Genomic DNA, 23,974 nt, shown 5'->3' on the forward strand with positions numbered 1-23,974 from the left:
CTATCCTGCATGACATACTTGTCTCTAAATTACAGACACATGGACTTGGAAAATGGAGCAGTTGGTGGATAAGGAATTGGATGGATGGTCCCACTCAAACAGTTGTGGTCAACAGCTCAGTGTCCACATGGAAACCAGTGAAGACTGGTGGCGTTCCTTAGGGGTCAGTACTGAGACCTTCACTGTTTAACATCTTTGTAAGTGGCTTGGAAAGTGGGACTGAGTGCATTGTCTGCAATTTTGCTGACAACATCAAGCTGTCCCGTATGGTGGACATGCTGGAGGGAAGGGATGCCATCTAGAGGGACCCTGACAGACTTGAGAGGTGGGCTCATGCCAACCTCATGAAGTTCAGCAAAGCCAAGTGCAAAGTCCTGTACCTTGCTTGGGGAAATCCCAAGCACACGTACAGGTTGGGCAGAGAATGGATTGAAAGTAGTCCTGAGGAAAAGGAGGGTGTTGGCTGATGAGAAGCTCTACGTGGGCTATCAATGTGCTTTTGCAGCCCAGAAAGCCAACCACATCCTGGGCTGCATCAAAAGAAGTGTGATCAACAACTCAAGGGAGGTTTTTCTTGTCCTTCACTCTCAGAAGACCTCACCTGGAGTACTGTGTTCGGTTCTGGAACCACTAGTACAGGAAGGACATAGAACTGTTGGAGGGAGTCCAGAAGATGTCCACAAAGATGAACAGAGGGCTGGAGAACCTCTCCTGTGAAGACAGACTAAGAGATCTGGGGATTGTTCAGCCTGAAGAAATGAACGCTCCAGGAAGATCTTATAGAAGCCTCCCAGTACCTAAAAGGGGCCTACAGGAAAGCCAGGAAGGGTTTTTTTTAAGGGGCATATAGTAATAGGATGAGGAGGAACAGTTTCAAATCAGAAGAGGGAGATTTAGATTAGATATCAGGAGGAATCAGGGTTTACTGCGAAGGTAGTGAGACACCAGCACAAGTTGCCCAGGGAACTTGTGGATGCCTCATTCCAGGAAGTGTTCAAGGCCAGGCTGGATGCAACTTTGAGCAACCTGGTCTAGTGGTACGTGTCCCTGCCCATGATAGGGGCATTGAAACCAGATTATCATTAAGGCCCTTTCCAACCAAAACCATTCTATGATTCTATTATTCAATTCCCATTTTATGTCTTGTTTTCAAGTTTAGTGCTGATATTAATTTTCTTTCCCTCTCCTCCCTTGGGAGATGGAGCTTTATAATGTACTTTACTGTATATAATGTACTCCTCTTCTCCAACACAATAGAATCTCAGCACTTCTCAGAAGATATCCCAAACACTAATTCCTGATGGTAGTAAGGAAGCAAAACACAGAGAGGGCAAAATGATTCTGTTTATGGTGAGACTGATCTCTTTCTGAAGACCAACAGACAACACCTAGAAAGACCAGCTTACTTCTGACTCAAGAAGATGTAGTCAAAGAGTTCATTTCTAGCCTCTGAAATGTACTAGATGGCACTTTCCTAACTCTTTTCCAATTCCCCTCATATTTCTGTTTTTATAACAACTGCTTCTCCTAGAATTGTGTTGATCCAGGACCTCATCACCCTTCTGTATCTCTTACAACAGGTCTTTGGGCCATGGAGCAATTTTATTTTATTTTAACGTCCCCATATAACCAGAAAAAGTACCCAGGATGTCACTCATTCAAAAATCATGGAAGATGTGTTTAGAATGGTGTTGAGTAGACAAGAGCAGGTGTCAACCTGTCCAAGCTCCATTCTCCAAATGAACTGATGACATGGAGTATGCTTGTCCTTTCTCATTTTTCAGCCACCCTTTCCAGTAGTATCAACTACTTTCCTCTTCCTTTCCCTTAAGCCCAGTAGGTAATTCTTGTAGCTGCTACAGGGAGGCTTTTATTGCTTTCTGATCTAAGGGACTTCATATGACCGTGTTCATTACATAGCAATATTCTGATTAGGGTAGCAAGAGAAAGAAAAGAGAACATCTGAATTGCACAGAGTGGAAATGGAAGCACAGACAAAGCTTCTGAAAAAACTTAAATGATGCCTAATGATGAAAGTAGTCACAAAGCACAGTTCTCAAAGGCCCATGAATATTTAATACTTATAGGTTTAATTGAAAGGTAAGCAACCTAGTGTTGGGTATTTTTAAAGTGTTTCACTATGTATCTATCTGCATCAGGAAATGCCTGAATAATTTTGAAAACCCAGCTCTTGGCCTCTATACCACTTCAAGAAAGACAAGCAAGCAACTGGAAATGTTAAAACAATGGAATTTGGACTCCTCAGTGTGCAAAACTTTTCTGAAAAACAGGTGTGAACTCTGTCTTTACTAGAAAATACTACCATAAGAAGTTTACATGGAAATTCTACAGCCATTACCTGACCTGCTTGACCTCACCAGCCCACTCGTTAATTCCTCCTTCTCTTCCCTACAGCCTCATAAGATGGGTAATACCTACACTATTTAGATTGTGCTTTAATGAGTGCTGAAAGCTTTGCATTTTCTTAATGAGAACTGAAGTGAAACTGAAAACTGCAGGCCTTTTTTAAACGGGAACAATGTGAATCTGGCAGAATCCATACTGAACTACAACTGAAATATTGACCTAAATAAAAGCCAAGAGTGGAATAAGAACATGACTGAAAGGCATTCCAGCAAGATACAACCAGCTTTAACTGAACAGTGTCACGTACAGAATCAGTAGCTATGCATTTGCAAATATTACACACTTAGTAGTGCACAGAATTCACTCCTTACTGTCTTACAATAAGCAAAATAAATATAAATTTAAATTTGTAACAAAAGCTGTAAGGAAATCAAACAGCTTAACACAGGTGGAACTGTAGATAACTGAAAATCTAGATCTGTGACTCTTCAAGTTATCCTTCCATGAAGAAATGAACTGGAGACAGAATAGAAGGAGACTATGAACAGAGACTAATTCATTGCTATGGAATTTAACTCTGTTTGGCATCTCACCATCCTCACTTGGAAATCCAGAGCAATCCTTCGCCATCACTTGGCTTCTGTCCTTGGCTTCTCTTATTCTTTTGAGCTAATTCCAAGCTCTGTTGGACTATGTGTCTAGTGGAATTAACAAGTTGGTGAGACTGAGGGTGGAAAAGGAGTAAGGTACATTATAAAGCAGTATCTCCCAAAAAATTAAAAAATAAGAGTCTCCCTGCTTGCTCACTTCTCTGATGCTCTGTAGGCTTCACATTGAGTAGGCTGATAAATTTATTCCCCTTCTTTTCTTACAACCCTCTATACCTTCCAGTGGAAAGGATAGCTCCATCTCCACCCATAGCTTCCCATCATACAAATTGCTTTGTAGTTCTCCATTTCCACCTCTCCCAAGCTGCTTGCCTCTTCTTGTCACAATCTATCTGTACACTAGTGTTATCCACAGGCCTCACAAGGTAACAGAACATAATCACTTTTATGTGCTTGTCTGCCTCAATCTCTGGAAGTGTTCCCTGCAACCGCTCTCTGGGGGGCTCATTTGTTAGATCATTCCCCATCTGGGTGAGCTGTATTTAATGTTTATATTATGAAAAAGATCACTGCAGGTCTTTTCCAAACCCTGCTCTAGTTGGTAGAATCTGCATACATAGTGGAAAGGAGCTGGCTGCACCTTTTTGACTGGAAAAAACAAAACAAAACGAAAACAATTGCTTTTTCAATAATTTCTTTGTTGCTTTCATATGAAAAGAATAAACTGAGCAGAATGGGTCAATTTCAAGATTACTCCTCTATAGAGGGAAAGTTTTTAAACAGATCTGTTCTGGCACTGAGTGACGTGAGTAATTTTCTGGTTATTGATCTCTTCCCAGCATAATTTCTTTGTGATTATTTTCCCTCTCCATTCTTGCCTCATAAATCCTACGTAAGGACCCTCCAAAGAAGTAGTGATCCATTCCCCTTTTCCATCACGTATACTCTAGCCTACCTTTCGTAACTGCAGAAACAATGCTCAGTGAGTACCAGAGGCTTGGAGATAGACTTAGGAAAGGAATAAAAGAAGCTTTTATATGCACTGTTCATTTTATACTTTCCCAGCCATAAGGGAAAAAAACATCCCAAATTCATGCTGATAAGACTTTTAGATCCCACTATGAGTTCATTCAATAAAACCATATGACATGAGCTTCACATAGTACCAATCTGTTCTAATCTTTCTCCACAATCACACCAAACAACCAATGGCAGTTCTGCCCCCACAAATGCTCACATTGATTGTGCTCTCTAGAGTTAGGTGTCCACTCAAACCAGAGCTGCCTTAGAGAGAGAAGAGCACCAGAAAGAATAGGCAAGGCAGTGGGCATTAACTGGAACACAAGAAGTTGAATTTAAACATGAGAAAAAATTTCTTTACTGTGAGGGTGACAAAGCATGGAAAAAGCTTCACAGAGAGGTTGTGAAGTCTCCTTTTCTGGAGACATTCAAACCCTGCCTGGATGCAGTCCTATGAAATGTACTCTAGGCAATCCAGCTTTATCAGGGCAGGTGGAGTAGATGATTTCTAGAGGTCCCTTCCAGCTCTGATTGTTTGATTCTGTGAAGGCAAGAAAAGATGACCTCACAAAGATGTAAAATAAGCTTTCTGTCACTAAAAAGATCCTTTTAGAACAAGTCTTGAGGCTACACCTTCTACTAAATTCAGTATCTACTCACTACAAAGAAGGTTTCTTTCTGTTCACATGCTAGCTCATGTAAGATTGTCCTAAAAGCCCTCAAGTAGAAGACAAAACAACTCATAAGATACCTCTGCCAGTGATACATGCACCACCTTGACAGTGAAAAGGTTTTCCTAACATCCCATCTGAACCTCTCAAGCCACATCTTGAGGCTGTTGCCAGTGTTCTACTGTCTGCTGCTATTTAGCAGATTTGGGTTCTGTTGTCTTTGCAATCATATTTCAAGTTCACCTTTTAGCTTCTGCCTCACTATGCTAAACAAACTTAAGTCCTTTGACCTTTTTGATAGGACATGTACCGTAGGCCCAGATTACCTCAGTAGCTGTCTTGCCTACAACATACCCAGTTTCCTAATATTCTTGAATTGTTGGGCCTAAAACTAGATACAGAGTCCCAGGTCATTGGTATGAGAGAGTGAAAACATCAAACTGGCATACTGGGCTACAACAGGAAGAGTGTGGCCAGCAGCCTTAAGGAAGCTCTTTCTTCCAACAGCTACGTGAAAATGAACACAACCATGACCCATTTCTCTGCAATATTTTGTGCTCAGCAGAGAACATCTCCCAGTGCCTGAGAGTTTCCCACTATGGCCTGCTTACCTTGTGAACACTGGACTTAAAGGACAGCTTAGCTTTGTGAGTAGCTTGTTATTACTGAAGGAAAGGAACAATTTCATGCACCCTGAGGCAGAGGACGGTCTAAAGCTTGGAGTTCCCATGTCCATGGTGGATGTTTTCTCCTTTAGGCCTTTGAGGCAAAGGAGAGAGGGATGTATTACCTACTGATTTGAGTGAGCTGCACTTAAACGTGAGTGTTGGATCAGACAGTGCAAGAAAGATGTCTCACAGCTGTCAGTACAAAATAGTTGTACACGTGCTGTTCCTCTGAGAGGTTATGCAGAGAACACTCCACGTTCTAATGATTACTAGTGAGGTGGGGGAGGTGGGTTTCAGCTGCTGGCAGTTTGGGGACTACTTCCCACTTCATGTATCAGTCTGCTGGCAGAAAGAAAGATGGCTAGTGCTATGTGGTTGCATGTAAAAACAAATGGTTTCATGGATTTAGTTCAACATGATGGGTTTGCAGTACAAAGGGCAGGTAAGCATATTGGATAAGTTCATTTTCTTATAGCCTCCCTACCTCATAGGTTAAGTTGTTGTCAAATAGAAGCCTTTCTCCTTCTGGTGCTCTAAAGAAAATCATGAAATGCAGACTGTTTTGAGATTCACACCAGGAAGTGATATTAAAACAGAATGAATGTACAAGATGCATATGTTACTGTGTACAATAAAGTCTGGTGATGTCCACAAGCATGTCTGTTTATGAGGGGTGGCTCTCCCTGAAGGAACCATGGAATTAGATTGTATTTCAGAAAGCTCTGCTTTATACAGATGAACCCCATTTTGCAGACATGGAACAGTGCTTGAGAAAATCTCTCCTACTCTCCTGGAAAAGACCAACCCCAATTATCCCACAATTCAGTCATCTATAAGCTGAAAAGAAAGGATTATTTTAAAGCATAATACTCCACCTGCTCACCCTTCATCACCCTGCCTTTTATGCAACTCTACAGTGCCTGGTTATGTCCAGCTCAGCTCAGGAGAATATTGCCTTCAATGACAGATACAAAGACAGCCTGAAAAGTGCTTCTGGCTTTGGAAGGGAGTTAAGTCAGAAAGCTGATTTGCATCACCTTGGGAGTCTGGTACTGCCAATTTCAAGAAGTCATACAAACTTTTATATTTGCAGTGATTAAATAATACTCCACTGCTTTTTGGGATCTAAGTATATTGCATAATTTGGCATTTCACCTTGAGGAGGAACATGGTGCCTGGGATTCTCTGCAATGTGAAATTAGTAGGCCACAGACTTACAAGGTTTGAGATCATACCAGAATCTTTTAATTTGTTTTCAGAAAGTTGTTTCCTCAAGCAAGTCTCATGACAGTCTGCACAAAGTCTGTCATGCATGCTTTTCTGGCAGTCGTTTTGTGCTACTAATAGACAGTGTATATATAAAGAGTAATTCTGTTATTGAAGTTGAGGAGGGTCAGCCCTGAAACTGCACAGATCTGGAATATAGTCTGTGCTGGTGAACATATAAGGCTGCAACAGAGTTGGCAGTTCTTAGGAACAGACATAGACCAGCTCAGAGACTGTCCCACATGCTACTGCTTTGCTCCCTTAGGTATTCCCAGACCCAAAAAGGAACAACCAAGAAGTATGCTGGGCCAGATCTCCAGAGGATCCTTCCAAACAGCATTTCTGTGATTCTGCAAAGGTTCAAGTTCAAAGCCAGGAATGATGAGCAGGAATTGCTAAGTGCCTAAGAGGTTTAAGGTCAAGCCCATGCTATTTCACTTAGTAGTTCCTTCCAACTACTTCAGGTGACTTTTCGCTCTGTGTTCTGACTTTCCTGAGTCAGAACTGTATGTTTAACTGTATGTTTCTGTATATTTAACTTTTCCTACAGAACAGAAGAAAAACATGAGCACTTAACTCACAGCTATGTTATCTCCAGGTGGAAGCCATCGAATCGGCAAGCATAGCACAAGGTAGCTTTCTAGTGCCCAAGCCATCCTCCAAACAGAGCCATTTTGGCACTGTGCAGTTTGCCAGTTGTACCTCCATAGGGAAAATTCCTATCCACAGTGGATCATCAACAATATTAGAACTAAAAGAGTTTCCTTTAGTACACTATCTTTCAAACATGGAGCCTGAACTGCAATGTTTACTAAAGCACCAAGTATTTGGTGATGCAGGGGCCACAGATGTTGAACTGATGATGACAGTGAACCTCCCACCTCACTGCCTCACAGTGGAAATGATAGTTCCAACATCACTTTGCCAGGTCAGTCACTTCACTGTCAGATACAGCTGAAAGGATGAAGAGCAAAAAGAGTAAAGTGGATTCAAGACACAAAGTACAAGGTCAAGTCTCATGTCATTCTTTACCAAAGTCTAGTGGGAAAGAATTGGCTAAGGGCCCATTTTCAGTTCAAACACCAAATTGTTTTGATAATTAGCAAGTCTATTGGAACATGTGCAGAGCCTAAGCATAATAGACAAAGCAGATGATAGCGTGTCAAGAAATCATATTTGATATAGATTAAAATTACTGAAATATAGGGAATTATGGAAAAACACAATCATTTTGCAATTAAGATTAGGACTAGAAAAGGATTTGCATTCATTGTAACAAGCAAGACCAGTAACAACTAACAACCACCTACAGAGATGGAGCTATTAACATGCAAATGATCATTATTCTGACCGAGGTATTTCTACAGAAAATGTGGCATTTATGCAGATTTCAAAGAAGTTTTTTGAAACAAGGTATGTATGGATAAAGAGATGGTAGTGGGAACACAGTCTGTTTACTCAGGAAAACAGTTATGTTTGATATAGAAGGAAAGAAAGAAACACAATTACTGAGTTGGGGCTGGAACAGACATGGTGTGGGATTCCAGTGAGCCTCTCTGACAACATCATTACTAAGAAGAAAGAGCTTCTTGGGGCCAGAATGTTAATGCAAAGAATGCAAACCTTTACTTAATGATTTAAGGGATTATAAACTAGGGAGGAGAAAGGATGTTACCTACTTGAAGTTAGGAAGTAGGAAGAGACACAAAATTTTTGTGGAAACAGTATAAAAACCTGAGCACTTCAGGTATAAGCAAATAGGAGTTTATACCTGTAACCATATAACTAAATCTCATGAAGAAAAAGCATTACCTGAAGTTATGCTAAATATGACTTCTTCTCCTATCAACACCAGACATGATTACTACTCTAATTTCAGTGGAGCCTTGGTTCTTTCATACTCTATAGGTCTCCACCAATTCATTGTGGGCCATGTCACAGGCAGAGAAAAAGGATCACAGAGCTCACTGACTAAAGTGGGAGTCAAAAATGAGCAAAGAGCTCATTCAGGATACTCCATAAATGGCAGGGAGAACAAGACTCTCTATGTTGCCACTCTGTTTTAAAGACCTTGGCAGAGGTCAGTAAAGAAGCAGAAAAGATAAATGTACAGCAGAGACCAAAACTGATGAGGGAGAGGCAGATGTATGTTACTGTGGAAAAATTCTACCTTTAAATAAGATGCACAATGTTTTCTGAATACTATGGCCGTGTCTTTGAGAAAAAGGTTATTTACAACTGAATTTTACTACAGCTCCCTTTTGCATTCATAGAATTTCAGATCTGTAAGATTTCAAACATCAGAGAAATTGGCCACTTTCTACAGGTCTGGCTTATAGTTTCTGAAGGTCCAGGAGGTCTCTTTTGTGACTCAGGTAGCAGCACTGTTTTTTAAAATTGCACTGTGTGGCCATATCAGAGACCCTAAAAAGATACTGTAATATATGGTGTTGACCTGCATGGTAGAAACAGGGCGAGGGTGACAGCAAGCAAGTGCAAGATCTGGGGAAAGGTTACATCAATTTTCCACTTAGCAGGCTGCACTGATCTTACAGTCCTATGTAATTTGAAAGACGTGAATCTTAGGAGGAGATGACTGCAAATGTCAAGTTATAATTCCATATTACGAAGTGCACATTCAAATTCTTTCAGCCCTGCAAAGAGTGTTTCTCCGAAACTGCTAAGGCAAAGAGCATCACTGAAAAAAAAATATAAAAATGCCACCCACCTGCTGATGAAACAAAAATAAAAACTAAATAGGCTCAGTTGGTGGGTCTAAAATAAACTGTGCCAAAGCCAGTGAATGGACATATTACACTATTCTGTTACCACTAGGAACTCTAGCAGTTTCATTTGTCTATTCTGATGTGAACACCATCAGGTAAGTGCTGAGAACACTGTGTTCCCACAGGGACTGTGTAAGAGAGGAGAATGACTGACACATTAGGGCTTTTTGCCCCCATTGAATGTATGAGCAGCTGCTGGAAGAAGAATCTGCAGAAACTTTTTTGGCCTAGTCAGTAGTAAGGCAGGATCCAAATATTTTAGATCTCTAAAATCTCCTAAATCCTTGGATTACACCTACTTCTTGCTTTTCTACAGCTGTCATAAGTATCATACAATTCCTATCAATGATCAAGGCATAGAAGTTGTCATGGGAGATCAGTGAATGGCTCTTCTCTCTGCCATCCAAACTGGTATTAGCCTGTATGAAGCAAAGACATGAATCTCCAATGTTCTGTTGCTGTGTGCAACAGAGAACTGACTTTAAGAGAAGCATGCCACGTGCAAGTTAAAATAACCTGCCCATGATTCCACAAAACCAGGAGTAATTTAAGGAAGAAGGACAGGGCTTGGATAACACAGCAATTCCTTAGTATTTCTTTTGAAATTCCTTAGTATTCCTTTTTGATCTCAACAGTCAGAACACTGCTTTAAATTGTATTTTCTAATTCAGGAAAATCTGTTACTATAATTTTGTAGATACAGTGAAAGAGTGGAGCATTGTGGCTTGCCCAGCTGTCCCAGTCTAGGTAAGGGGCATGGCTGGAGTGTCCACAGCTCCCTTCAGGCCAAATAACTAGGGCTCCTTCCTTCCCATCCAAACACAGGACAGTGAAAGGAGAGAGGAGGTAGTGGAGTTCCACTTCTTGGCCCAGTAGGACCTTGAATGTTCTCTCAGATCATCAGTTGAGAGATGACTACAAGCAGCTAAGGCTGCACTGTGCTAATAAATTCAAACATGCCCAGGAACACACCAGGTGCAGTAATGTTAATAAACTACAAGCAAGGTTGCTGGCATAAGATTTGGCCTGCTAAAATTTGCACTTAGCCTAGCAAATTCTCAACAATGGATGATGTAGGGATGACTTGTAAGGAGGAAGGGTTGCAGGAAGCAACACTCTTCTGGGGATTACAGTGGTTCACTGGGCCATTCTATGCTAGGTGGCTCTTCTCTTGCTCAGCACAAGCTTTTCAACCTACACAGTGATAAAGTGGGGAAGACAGATGACTACGTTGTGAGGACTAACACTTGCCAACTGAGTTTTAAAGAATCTGTGCTCCTAAATCTTCCTTATTAGCACCCAAACTTTTCAGGCCACAGATTCAAAATGGTGTGAAAATCTAGAAGATGTTCTGCAACATACACTTCGTATTCACAATATGTTACCTTCCTCAACACTAAAGCAAAAAGTGTGGTCAGTTCCTGTAAGTTTCAGTCACATTTCCTGAGACCAAGAGGCTGACCCAGGCTCCTAGAGGTTCCCTACAACTGTAGGTGTCTGGTCCTAAATTCAGAACCGAGACTCCACAGAATCACAGAATGTTCAGGTTGGAAGAGACCTCCAAGATCATCCAGTCCAACCTTTGACTAACACCACAGTCAACTAAACCATGTCCTTAAGCACCAGGTCCAAACGCCTTTTAAATGCCTCCAGGGATGGTGACTCCACCACTGTCCTGGGCCATTCCAATGCCTGACAACCCTATCAGTGAAAAAATGTTTCTTAACATCCAGCCTAAGCCTCCCCTGGTGCAGCTTCCATCCATCTCCTCTGGTCCTGTCACAGTTCACTAAGGAGAAGAGGCCTTTTCCCTTGAGGTAGTTGAAGAGAGGGATAAGGTCTCCAAATCCTGCCAACAGATCCTCAGTAAGGATCAGTATGGAAACATGCTATATGCTCTCCTTCACTAGCACAATTGTACACACATCCAAAAACGTGACGCCAGATAGGTACACTATGAAGACCTAAAAAGGACAACAGCAAAAGGCTTTGCCTTCTTTTGCCTGGAGAAAGTGCAAATACGTGGTAGCAGAAAACCAATCAGCCATTATCCCTCTTTAGTTCTCTCCACTAGAGGACAGTGAAAATGAATGGAGCATGATTACTACTGCAAGGCAAGTACAGTTTGGGACACATAAAAGCCAAGGAGGTTGTGGAGGCTCCATCCCGGGATGTGTTCAAGTAGAGGCCAAATGGTGCTTTGAGTAACCTGGTCTAGTGGGAGGTGTCCCTGCCCATGGCAGGGGGGTTGGAACTAGATGATCTTTAAGGTCCTTTCCACCAAAACCATTCTGTGATACACTTTTTTGAGATGGTTCTTGCCTCTCAGTCATTTTTTACAATGAGGTAAAGTCTTGAATTTTAAATCTCAATTCTCTTGAACTCTGAGAATGTTTTCATTTGGTCTCATTGGATATTATTTCACTGAACTCTGTTTTGTCAGCCCAGGTCTTCTTCACTAGAGCAGACACTTAGTATCTTACTGTAATGCATCCTTCTGCTCTTCAAACAGCTTCTCTAAGCCTCTGCCCACATGTTCAGCTTTTATTAGGTAAATAAACTTAAGCCTGCTTTGAGTAATCTAGGATACTTGACAACCCTTAACAGTTAACAATGAGTCTTTCTTTAGGACTGTGTAAGATTGCATGGTCCTAGTGACTACAGCTAAATGTCAGATATGCTATAATAAATACATAGGAATAAATATAATGAAGTACCTTTTCAAATATGTCAGCATTGAAAGCAACCCTTATGTAACACATACAGAAACAGATGGGGTAATTAAGACTAGAGTGGAAGGATCAAATTATGGAGCAAAAGGATCAGCCAAGGAAAAAAAAAAGGAGACTATAAAAGCAACTTTCCCTCATGCTGCGCACACGTACATGAAATCCACATGGCTGCAGAATTATGTTTTTACTTTTGCAGAGTTACTTAGGTCTTAAAAATTTGCCCAATCTCAATGCTTAATTTCAGTAGACTGAGATCTCTTCAGCAAAGCCAAGTAGTTATGAAGACCCATCTAGCTGATGCTACATCCTTGCACTAAAGCTTAAGAAAACCCTTGTGAGAATTTAGCTAAAAAAAGGAACCCTGGGATAAAACACACGTAAAGATTTTTTTAACAGTGATAACATGGGCAAGAGAGACTTATGAGTGTTTAATGCTCTTTGTGTTGATTCTCTAAAAAACACTGAGCCAGATCATGTATCTACAAGGATCTCAATGGTTTCAAAATAGAAATATGCCCAATCACTTTCATATAATTTTTAGTGAAGAACATCTTGATCAGTGACCAAAGAGATACCTGTTGAAAATATTTGTACAGATAGGCATCAAACACAGATCTCAACCTCCCAAAAGTTCATGGAGGTCTGAGTGTAGCAATTGAGTTCTGCATCGACTGACCACTGGATAGAAAGGTTTCACTCAGACACAGGAAGCCTTATGCATTCACAGCCATAACTTTAATTTTCTTTTTGATTTTGGTAATTTTAATACCATCTGTAACATTGGTGGGAGACAAATGCCTGGAAAGCAGCATTGTAATGATCTCCTTGATGAGCACACACTTCACTTTCCAGACAAAATGAGTCAAGGAACTGAGGAGGATCAGCTGTTTTCAGGACTGATAGTGTCTTCACTCAAAGCATACCAAATCCATAACATCATAGTACTCTCAAGAGGATTTCTAAGACTGCAGCAAATTCAAGTTCAGCTGAAATGTTAAAAAAAAAACCTAGCTTGAAAAATGGGTTATGGAAGCTGAAGATCTGTCTCCTTAAAGATAAAGGGTGTTTCATATTGCTTTCTTAATTGTTCTGGGGGAAGAGAACCATTTTCAGCATGTTCTGTTCAACTTTGGGACTAATGGGAGGCATGAAGGAGTCTTGCTAATAAACAAGAGGCTTTGGAGTTTTGTAAATGGAGAAATGTCTACAAAGCTGAGTTTTACACTTAATTAGTTATTTTTCATCCTACACAAGTGTGGGAGACATGAATATTAAGACCACTAAAAATACTAAAAACTCACAAGTATTGTTTTTCACTTTACATTAAAAGTGGGGGTTTTTTTGTTGTTGTTGGTGGTGTTTTTTTCTTTGTTCTTTAAAAAAAGATAAAACCCCCACAAAATTCCCCAGCATAAGATTTCTATTACAGAGGGGAAAGTGGGACAAGGAAGTACACAAGGATTTGATAAGGTGATAGAAAGTCAGTGGCAAAGCACTGTTTCCCATCTATCTATAGGTCAGTAGTTTTCTGCAAGTGCTAGCAGGGTAAGAGGGAGACAGACTGCTCCATGAGAAATTTAGAATTCTCTTTTCCCCTCTTATATGGGAAACCATGCAGGAACCTAAGGTAATTTTTGACAGAGGAATATTGCTCAAAAGATCCTAAGGGCTTGCTGCCAAAGTTTAGCTTTCTTAACATTTCAGTTGCTTTTGGGACTTAAACTCTATCATAAACCTTGCTCACCAATTCTTCCCACAAGCAAAAAGTGATGTGTCTCACAAATTCCATATGGCAATAAAATTCTACCAAGGAATGGAAATTTCCTCCTTGTTATGACCTAATTACCAAAATCCTTGAGGCAATATTCAGCCTGATCGTGGCAGATGTTGCACATTAGAAGGCCATGTTTTGAAGCCAGGATATTTACCTAGATCATAGTATTTACCCTGTTCCCTCATTTCCATTATCATGTTATTCAAGCACTCTTGGTATCACTGTATTGGTATAAACAGGACTGATAACACTCATTACAGAACATAAACCACCATCACATCTTCCAGAACTGTGACAAAAAATAAAGTAAGCAACAGTTCCATCTCCAGCTTTACAAATTCACTAGTTTTGCAGTGCCAGGTTAGAATAATCTCAGAAAATGGCAGACCTTTAGTAAATGTAGAGTGAGATACTTCCACTAAGTACAGCTCTTCTAAAGATCTTCTGCAGATACAGACAGAACAAGAAAGCATATTTTATTTTTTGACATTATCTACAACTCTTGGTTTTCCTCTGAAAGGGCTGACTAAGCTCTGAACATAGCTAGGCCAACAACCAGTAAATGAGCTGAAAGAGAAAGGCTTAGATATGGCTAGAGGTGTGACGAAGGTAGATGTTCCTGTGCTGGGTCCCTTTTCCCAGTTTGTAAGGCAGGAAGGTGATGGTGGCTAAGGCCACAATCATGGGAAAGTGGCAGCTTTTATATCAAACTCCACAGAGCATATGCTCTGGTTCCCCAAAGAGCCACCCCAGCTTTCTCAGCCCCTCAGCTGCCAAGGCATCTTTTAAGCTCATGACGCACCTATTGAGCAGCTGATCAGAGCCAACAGCATGGGCAGCACCTGGGCTGAGAGGGCAGCCAGGGAAGGAAAGTTAGCTCAGTTCCAAAATGCAGAGATGAATCCCACTGTGCCAATTTTCTGTCCCCACTTTCACACACCACCAGCCACCATATGTGGGAAGCTTAATGCTGAGAGGGAGAACGGCAAGAATGCTCATCAGCCCTTCATCTCTCCCTTGCACAAGCACCATCCCTCCTGCTGTTTATGCCTCCCAGCCCCAGGGACCAAAGCACCTATTAGACTCATCATCCTCCCTCTGTGGATGTTCCTCCTGAGAGGTTCATTAGGCCTTGCTGCCTGACAGCAGGCAAGCAGAGAACCAGGTGGCCACCTCTTTTGCAATCCCAGTGTTATTTCTGAGGGGGTTACACTTTCCGAGAAGCTTTTAAATTCCCTGTTTCCCCAGCACAGGGAGGGCTCCATAAAACCCTCCCCGCACAGATGGATTGAAGAAAAGCATTATGCTTGGTTCATTCTCTGCAGGAGTTCATTACCAGAGGGAGGAGAGAAGTGTGAATCCCTTGGTGTCTGCCAACAAGCCCAGAAAAGCAGTTTGTGCTACTCTAGCTGCTCCTGTCCCAGGATCAAAAAGCACTTCATGTGCATCACTCCAATATACTCCCTAGCCATGATGTAACAGTATGACAGTGCTGTGGACAGGGAGCTGAGGTTGGTGTCACTTCACCCCTGAAAGAGGAACAGTAAAAATGGAAGCAGGAATGACCAGCACAAACACCACGGCTGCTATACTTCCATCTTCCAGCCCACCCTGTAACTCTCAATGCAGCATCATCTTATTTTCTTTTCAAACTTCAAAACAATTTTACAACCACAGCTAGACTTTTCTTTATGAGTTGCTTGGATTTTTTGACACAGTATAGAAAGGAAAGAAAAATTCTGACAGAAAAGGTATCAATATTTTAGGAAATAATGGAAAGAAATCTGAAGGGAAGGGCCTCAACAGACACTTTAACACACAGCTTAAAATAGTGAGCCTGTCCCCATCCAACCCTACATTTTTCTTCTTCCAGGTGGATGTTAGACTTCATGTTCCTGTTATAGCCACTTCCTCCTCTATCTGCTTCCACGTGTTACAAGGGAGATATCTTCACCAGTATTCCTACCTGTATTGAAGAAGGCTCCAAAAGGATTATCTCAGTGATTGCTCTCTACACTTTCTTGTTTGTGTGAGTATGTTTAATTTGGCTCTTGTTATATCTAAGTGCTCTTCCTTTCTAAAGCATGAAGACAGGAGAGGAACTGGATAGGAAGATGACTTTTAAGGGGGCCTTCTCTGTGATGAATTAAAACCCTTACAACAACAACAACAACAACAACAACAAAAAAGCAGTAGCATGTTTCCAATCTGCCATTTTCAATAGAAACTTTATTTATAGAGCAGCCATTTAACAGAGAAGTGTGGGAGTCACAGCAGCATTTCAATTGCATGTCAGGAGGAAAACTGGCTCTATAGTTGAGATAAGTGACAAAAAAAGAAGAGCTGGATGTTAGGCTGAGAAACAAGATGACCTCGGGCAAGTCATTATACCTCCCTCTGCCTCACTTTCCCATTCTGTTAAGCTGAGATTTTTAATGATTGCCTGGCCTGACAAGTGTAATCAGTATGTAAAGAGCTCTGATGTGGACACACACTCATTTGATCCTCACATAACCAGGAGTGCTTTTGGGAACAGAGAAGAGAAAGATGGCAAGTTTCAGTGGCAGTCTGTCTTTCACTGCAGTATTGAATATCCTTGGGAATCCTGAGGACCATGAGCCTAGATACATCCACAGCTTGCTCATGCTCAGGGAAACCCATTGGTTCAGGACTAAAATAATGACATGAACAGAAGCTAAATGCAGGCCAATGTAGGAGTCAGAAAGATTGCAAAAGGTCAAAATCAGAAATAAAGAACCATCAGAACCATGGTTTCAATTAGGAAAAAAAAAAATACAGTTCAGAGGCATGCAGTCTGAAATAAACAGACTGAGAATCTAAAGCTAGTTTGAATGGGGTGGGTGCAAGGACACACCATATTGGATAACCATGCCCACTGGATGACATTACCATGGGACATTAAAATACCTTTCAGCTTCCATTATTTACTAATCAAGAAAAACACAGAAAGGGGAAGTGTACAGGTGTTAAAAACCTATTGCTCCTGCACATACACAGATCTGCAGTACGTACAGCAAATATGACACCTCAGTCAAGAAGTTTTGGGGACGGAGTGCAGCCAACATATCAAGAGCTCCTTGGAAAAAGCATTATACCTGGGCACAAAGAAGTCATACATACCTCAGGGCATTCCTCCTGTTCCCACAGAGAAATGTGCTAACATTACTTATGCTCTTTCCCTTGAAAGATAGTGGGAACACAAGGGGACATGGGCTTGGTGGCAGCTGTTTGTCCTCAAGGAGTGCAAAAGGTCCTAGCATGGAGTATCCAGGTGAGCTGTGCAGATCAGCAAGAAGGAAATATGGAATATGAGCAGATAAAGGTGTCATTTGGCTGGCATACCACTGATGACATACCACTGACTTGAGAGTGGGGTAGCTCTCTGGGCAGCTCGGGAGAATGAATTTTAGAGGCATGAGCTATAGGGCAGAGCCCCAGGGAGAAGTTCTTTATGGCTATACTGGATGGATTACTTGGAAAGAAGCATGCCCCGAATTCAAAGGGAACTTAGATAATATCAGTAATTCGAGGCTTATGCATGCAGAATTCCGTATAAAGTGAGTTTCTTTCATTATTTTCCTGCAGAAATAAATTTGCAGGCACTTCTGGTTGCTGAAAGAGACTTAAAAACTCACGGATAAGACGAGGTACAACAGAGCTGTGTCTATGATTGGAAAGACTGCAATCAACGTATAATTAACCTGTGAAACTTGTTGCCAGAGGATATTATAGAGGAAAACAGATTAGCAAGATTCAGAAAAGGATTAGACCTTACAAGAATAGCATCTGCAGCGAGGCTTGCTAGAATAAAAACCATATGGGTTATTAGTCTTCCCACTTCAGGGTATAAAATGATCGCAAGTTGGGGTCAGAAAGCAATGTCTCCCTATTATATAGGATTGTAAAACTGGGCACACTAGGGGGTTGTTACAAGTCTATCCAAAGCATCCAGCACTGGCAGTGGTTAAGACAGAACACTGGACTGGATGGGCCATTAGTTTGACACAGACAAGCAATTTTTTATGCCATTCTGCCTTCATTTCCTGGGAGAATCCCACTCCCCAAACAGATATGCACTCCAAATAATTGAAATTCAAATATAAACATGTTGTTGCTTGACCTATGTGAGGGCATACACAGGTACAGAACAGCAGTTAGATCCCAAATAGAGATGTCTTGTGGAGTAAGAGATTTTTCTATTATAGCTTTGTGATTGCCACCTACAAACTTTGTGGCTGTCACTCAGCTGGTCAGCTTCAGTGGAAGTGCAACCAAAATGTCCCTTGCACAGGCTGTCAGTGTGGAAGCAGTAGAGGAATCTCCTGAACGTAGGATGGATCCTGTACCACTAGCAGCTGCAGAGTTCATCCATCCAGCAGAAGGAAGAAGCAGGCTGCAGCAAAACAAGGCAAAGGACAGAGCAGCATTCCATTGTTTTTTGATGTTGCAGGGGTTTTCTCTTTCAACACCTCCTTGTGAGAAGCAGCTGCACTCTTCCCCTGGCCCCCTGATGCAAAGCACCTTAGGGAAAAAATATTCTGCCCCACAGCATCAGAAAAGTATGAGACCTGGGGAGGAAAAAGGATGAGAAGTGGAAAGTGTGGTGAAGCAAGAGCAGAAGGTATACATAGAGACAGTAGAGTAGGTGTCAGGAGTTAAGGCAAAGAGCAGGATTATGGACATGTGGCACGGGTATGAGAAGCAGAGGGAGAGGCTGCTGGGGGGCAGCGATATGCAGCAAAGAAAGCAGAAGTTGCTGATGAGACAGAGGGTGTAGGTGGACGACTGCATGGTTGTCCACAAGATCATGCAGCACAGCAGGAGAGGCTGCAGATGGACCGCGGTGCAGATGGACAAGCAGGAAAATACAAGCAGAAGTGGAAGGGCCAGTGGCTTTGTTAACAAAGCCACAGCCAAAATCAAAGCAAAATGGCAGTAATGGCAGAGATGGAAGAGTATAATACATGGGTGGGGATAGTTTGCCAGTGATGCCGAGAAAGTGTATTGCTACAGGCACCTGCTTGAAAGTGGATGGCATTGCCATTACACACTTTGGAATCTGGGAAGTGTGGGATAAGTGCTTCACCTCTAGCAGGACTGTAAGGGGCATAGAGGACATGAATCTCCTTCTCCCAAACAAACCATTTCAGAATTATAATGGGATATAAGACTACCAGACTAGAAACAAAGACAACTTTGGGCAATGCACTGTTCGTACATCCTTGACATAAGTGAATAAGCACACCCATTTTAATGGAATAAGGGGCTGCCTTTCACACAAACTAGTAACTGCTAAATTTTACTTCCCGACTCCACTCCCAGTCACTCCAGATGCTTTCCTGAAGAGTTTAGAGCCCTTTACCTCCTGTCTCCTTGAACACCGGCCATAGCTTTTTACAGCAGCAACCAAGGGTTTGAGGTATGTCTAGTACCGCAGGGACTGGGACCTTGTAGAGATCATTAGTTTTCTGAAAAATACAGTTAAATGTGCTACACCTGCACACCATCTCTCAGCCCCTGGCTCGAAGGTCAATTGTTCACTCTGCATCAGATAGTCTGATCTTCAGAGGCTGCATTTACTCTTATAAAGGTCAAACTAGTAACAGCTATTTTCCCTCAGAATTTTCTGTGTTCCTCCTGCAAATCAAGAACTCGGGTCTCTCTGTTGAACTCTGACCTGTCAGACTTGTCAGCTGTCTCTTGGGAGTGAGCAGCCCCTGAAAGGTTTCGTGACCCTTCTTAGGAAGGTCGGGTGCACATAAATGCACATACAAACACACGTCCATACAGACACACGCAGCTGCCAGGATTCACAGATGCACACACAGCTTCCTAGCTTTGCACTGCTGTTTTCAGCAAGGACCACTCAAAGCGTTTAGCCCGACATGCTGTGACGATGATGTAAACGGAAAAAGAAAAGCCCTTCACCTGTGAAACTAATTAATAGTCAACAAACTTGCTTCAAGGTAGGAGACCTGGCACTGAAGGCAAGAAGCTGCCGTGGAGAGAGGTAGGAGCTCGTCTCAGCTGCTAGGTGGCAGCATCCCTTCACTCACCCGCAGGAACCGCAGAGCTGGGGTGGACAGCGTCTGCTGGTTTTAATTCTGAGAGAATTTGATGCTCATCACACTGAGCAACTGCTACAGACCCCCCTACAGCCAAAATGCTCAAGGCTCTTGCTGTCGCTGCCCATGATGGGAGCATACATAAACATGAAAAGGAAGACATCCTGGCTTTTAAGGCATACCAGAATTGGGGTTGAAGCTTTTTAAGGGGATGGAGTTGGGCAGACAGCTTGAGATGATGCTGATGAAATTGTGCCTTATCAGTAGCCAAAGAGGCCCTGTCCTCCTCCACACCTATTTCAGAGCCCTTTATCGCTGATCGATGCGAGTACTTATCTTCCAAGGACTTTTCAAATACTGGTTAAGTAGTCCCCCCAAACCTACAAGGAAAGCAGGGGTGACAGAGCATTCTGTTCTCTGTAGCAAATGAGACTGACACTCTGTGAAGGGCCTCAAGTTAAAGCAATCTTCAGTGAAGCATGTGGGAACTGCTGCAGCAGATTTAGGGGCACTTTTAAGGGTGACAGTTGAATATTATATCCCCATTATTCATATAATTAGTACTGCAACTACTACTGAATTCCCTGTGTTATTTATATAAGCATTATACTCCAGTTATTTTCTGCAGCTCTTGTCTTTTTGACATGCAATAGATTTTCTTATGGAGACTGTAGGTCCGCATCACTGAACACCCATGGGAAAGCTGATTTTCAGCAGAACATGGTTAAATATTCTGGTCCTGGGATCCTAGTTAATGATGAGAATATCAGCTGGAATGCAGCTTGAAAAATTGAAGGACAGAGATTTAAACTCCCCTATGTCCAGAAAGCCCCACAATGTCCATTTTCTTGCTGCTAGCCACCACAGCCAACAGTTCTGGATAAACCTTGACCCTGTATGTTTTTAGTTGGAATGAAGAACAGAGCAACATTATAGAAAACTGACATTAAAATCAAGTCATTAGGTTTCAGAGTTAAGACCACATACAAAAGACTGGCAGTAGATCAGCTCTCTGTCAGGCAGATACTATGTTGATTTCACATAGGTCATCATTGGTAAGCTTCCTTCAGAACCAGAAGAAGAAAAAGAAGAGGTTTTCAGGAAAAAAAAATACCACCTTACTTTCTCTGCAGGTGAGGAAGAAGCACTCTTGGGCTCTGCAGGCAATTTAGCAAGCCGAGGATGAAGGTAGCATAAATATTTTTGTATCTGCTCTACTTGACAAGAATGGGCATACACAGTCTGAGCTTCTACACCTTCAAATAGCAATGCAGAGTGAAAACAGGAAGGATAGGTGCTGTCCTTCCTTCCTGGCCCAGAAGCAGGAAATGTTCACTTGAGCCCTTAGATGCAAGGAGGAAATAGGACTAAAATGATGTCCCATATTGCTAAACAAAACCAGAGCAAGGACTGAAATCAAGCTCTGGACCCTGCTCATCAGTGGCATTGAAGACTCACCTCCCAGTAACTGAGTTTTTCACATTCTGAAACCAACTTCACACATAGGCAGCTACTCTGACAGCTAAGCAGTGTGGATACAAGCTGGTTCATGCCATGCTGCCTGATTCTTTGCTCTCTTCTGTTAAGAAATTTAAAACACAAAGACTCCTTTTCTATGGAGGCTGCCCCTGGCCACTTCCAAGGGCCTAGAAGAAAAGGGCCTTAAAAAAAAAAAAAAAAAAAAAGACTTTTTCTTGAAAGAAGTGTAACTTAACAACAGGGGAAAACACTTGCAAAGCCCGAAGACAAGAGTGAGTTTTAAGACTCTCTTATCCTTGCTATTAAGCTCAGCAGATCCCTCCATGCACTCCTTTGGGTGAAGGCCATTTTGAGCTCCTTAACTTCCTCCATGTAAGACATGGGAAAACTTGTATGGGGCTACGGGCTTATGCAGGATCCGTGCAGGGGCAATGTTTATTCTCAGCTGTTTGACTTTTGCAGAGGGACACAAATTCCTGCTCACCAGAGGGAATTCCCCTGAAAAAAGCCATCAGCCTGGTCCTTTGCAGAGTGATGGAAACCACTCCCTGTCCCTATGCTCATTAAACACATTGAGAGGTGCCACTCCTTGAGGACTGACTGCATGTAATTGGTTTATTCTGATTCACTGACTTCAAGGAGACTGCTCATTTTACCTTTGTCTATTTTACCCCACTTACTGCTCTCTTGTCCTTTCAGCACAGGACAAACTTAATATTCAGGTCAAAGCAAAGTTCACTTAGCAGCACTTAACATGTCAGACTTTCAAGTTACAGGTTGAAGCCATAGCATGCAAAAAAAAAAAAAAAAAAAAAAAAAAAGGCTATGTCTAAAAGAAATATTAAAGGCAACTTAGGAATATGGTTCCCATTTAGATATAAAGATCATCAGAACAAGCCAAACTATGAGAGCAGCAATCCAAGGTTTGTTACTGGTTGCCTCCAATGAAGTCCTCTTCTCACAAACCTGCCAACAACCCAGAGCCCTGCATGTGTAAGACACAGCAGAGCTCTAGCCTTGTCCTCTCCATTGGGTGCTTTGGTAGTTACTGCTTTATCAACCAGAAATATTTTTGACATATAGGCCACCAGATTTGATGATGCTAAGATCACACACAGCTCCTCTGTCATCTCTTTGTTATCTGTATCCCTGAGCCCTCAAAATCAAATCTGTAGAACCTTTGAACAACTGTTCTGTTCTGGTCTGTTTAGGCAGACAAAGCTCTTTTACTACTGTTTTTGTGTTGTTGGTTTTTTTCACATTGCTCCCAAAACCAACAGTCTGAGGTTTACTCCCAATTCAAACACAGATGCCAGGTTGCTGAGTTACGGAAATGGGTAACTCTGCCATGTGAAAGTGTATTCCTCCACTTAATTCCTGCCTAGTTAGTTAATGGCATGTGATCCATGCAGATGCAGTTGGTGCTTGCTCCTAAGACCTACAGTTTGTTCCTAGTGAGCCGGCTGGTAAATTTCCTCCACCCAGTCTGGAATGTTTAATTCACAAATTACATTAAATAAAACTAAACTCCTGTTGGGGCTACTAATATATCATTCATTAAATATTATGTAAAACAGCAGAGATACATCTTTTCTGTTAAGCCCAGACACGTTAGTAACTCCCTGTAGAGATGGTGTGCGATACCTCTGGATGCAGGCATGCTGCCTGGATCCCCCCTGAGGACAACTCATCTGTCCTCCCACCAGCTGTCGGAGTGCTGGGGTTCCTCCATCACACCTAGGCAGCTAGTTCTGCTCTGTGTCTTCAACACTCCAAGTTAAATGGGTCTTAGTGCCCTCCCTGACATGCTGGGAAAGAGCTTGCGCCCCTGGATTTCTAAGTTTCTAAGTCCTTCTTCATTCCACAAGCTTGATGGAAAATCCTTGGAGTGTCATTAAACTTACACTCTGAACAGATTAGAGATGCATCTCAGTTCATCCTTCCTCCTTCTCTGCACTCCCCTGCAGGGGAACTTCCATGAAAAGCCAGAAACTTTATAAAGTGAACTGGAGCTCATCTCCATCTATTCCAAGTAACCTCTCCCATCCCGTTGAATAGCTCAGCTGTCATAAAAGAGCAAATGGAGCAATGCAGGAGTAAGGGGAGCAGAGAAATAAAAAAAGAAAAGCCTATAAACTCCGTGCAGGAAGTTTCTGTTGTTATTTCTGAAGTGTGTTTAGCATGGAGACATATTGTACATTTAGTGCAAGTCCCCGGGACCCTAATGAGCTCCTAATGTACCCCATACTTCAAGGGTTTTCCAAAGAGGCCAGTAACTTAGCAACAGCAGCAAATCCTTGACAGGAATAATCAGTATTTGTGCTGCAGCTTTAGGCTTCCCCTCTTCTCTCCCACTAACTGTAAGGTGGTTTTGGCTGGAATTTCTTCTCTGCTTTCTCATTGTTCTTACTCCTCTTATGGGTATTTTTTTGTTTTTTTTTCCCTTTATACTTTCTGTTCAGTAAAGCAAAAGACTGCCAGTGACTTGCAGGATGCAGAATCCTTGGAGCCTGGACT

The sequence above is a fragment of the Heliangelus exortis genome, chromosome 1 (assembly GCF_036169615.1).
Source record: "Heliangelus exortis chromosome 1, bHelExo1.hap1, whole genome shotgun sequence".
Classification (NCBI taxonomy): domain Eukaryota; kingdom Metazoa; phylum Chordata; class Aves; order Apodiformes; family Trochilidae; genus Heliangelus; species Heliangelus exortis.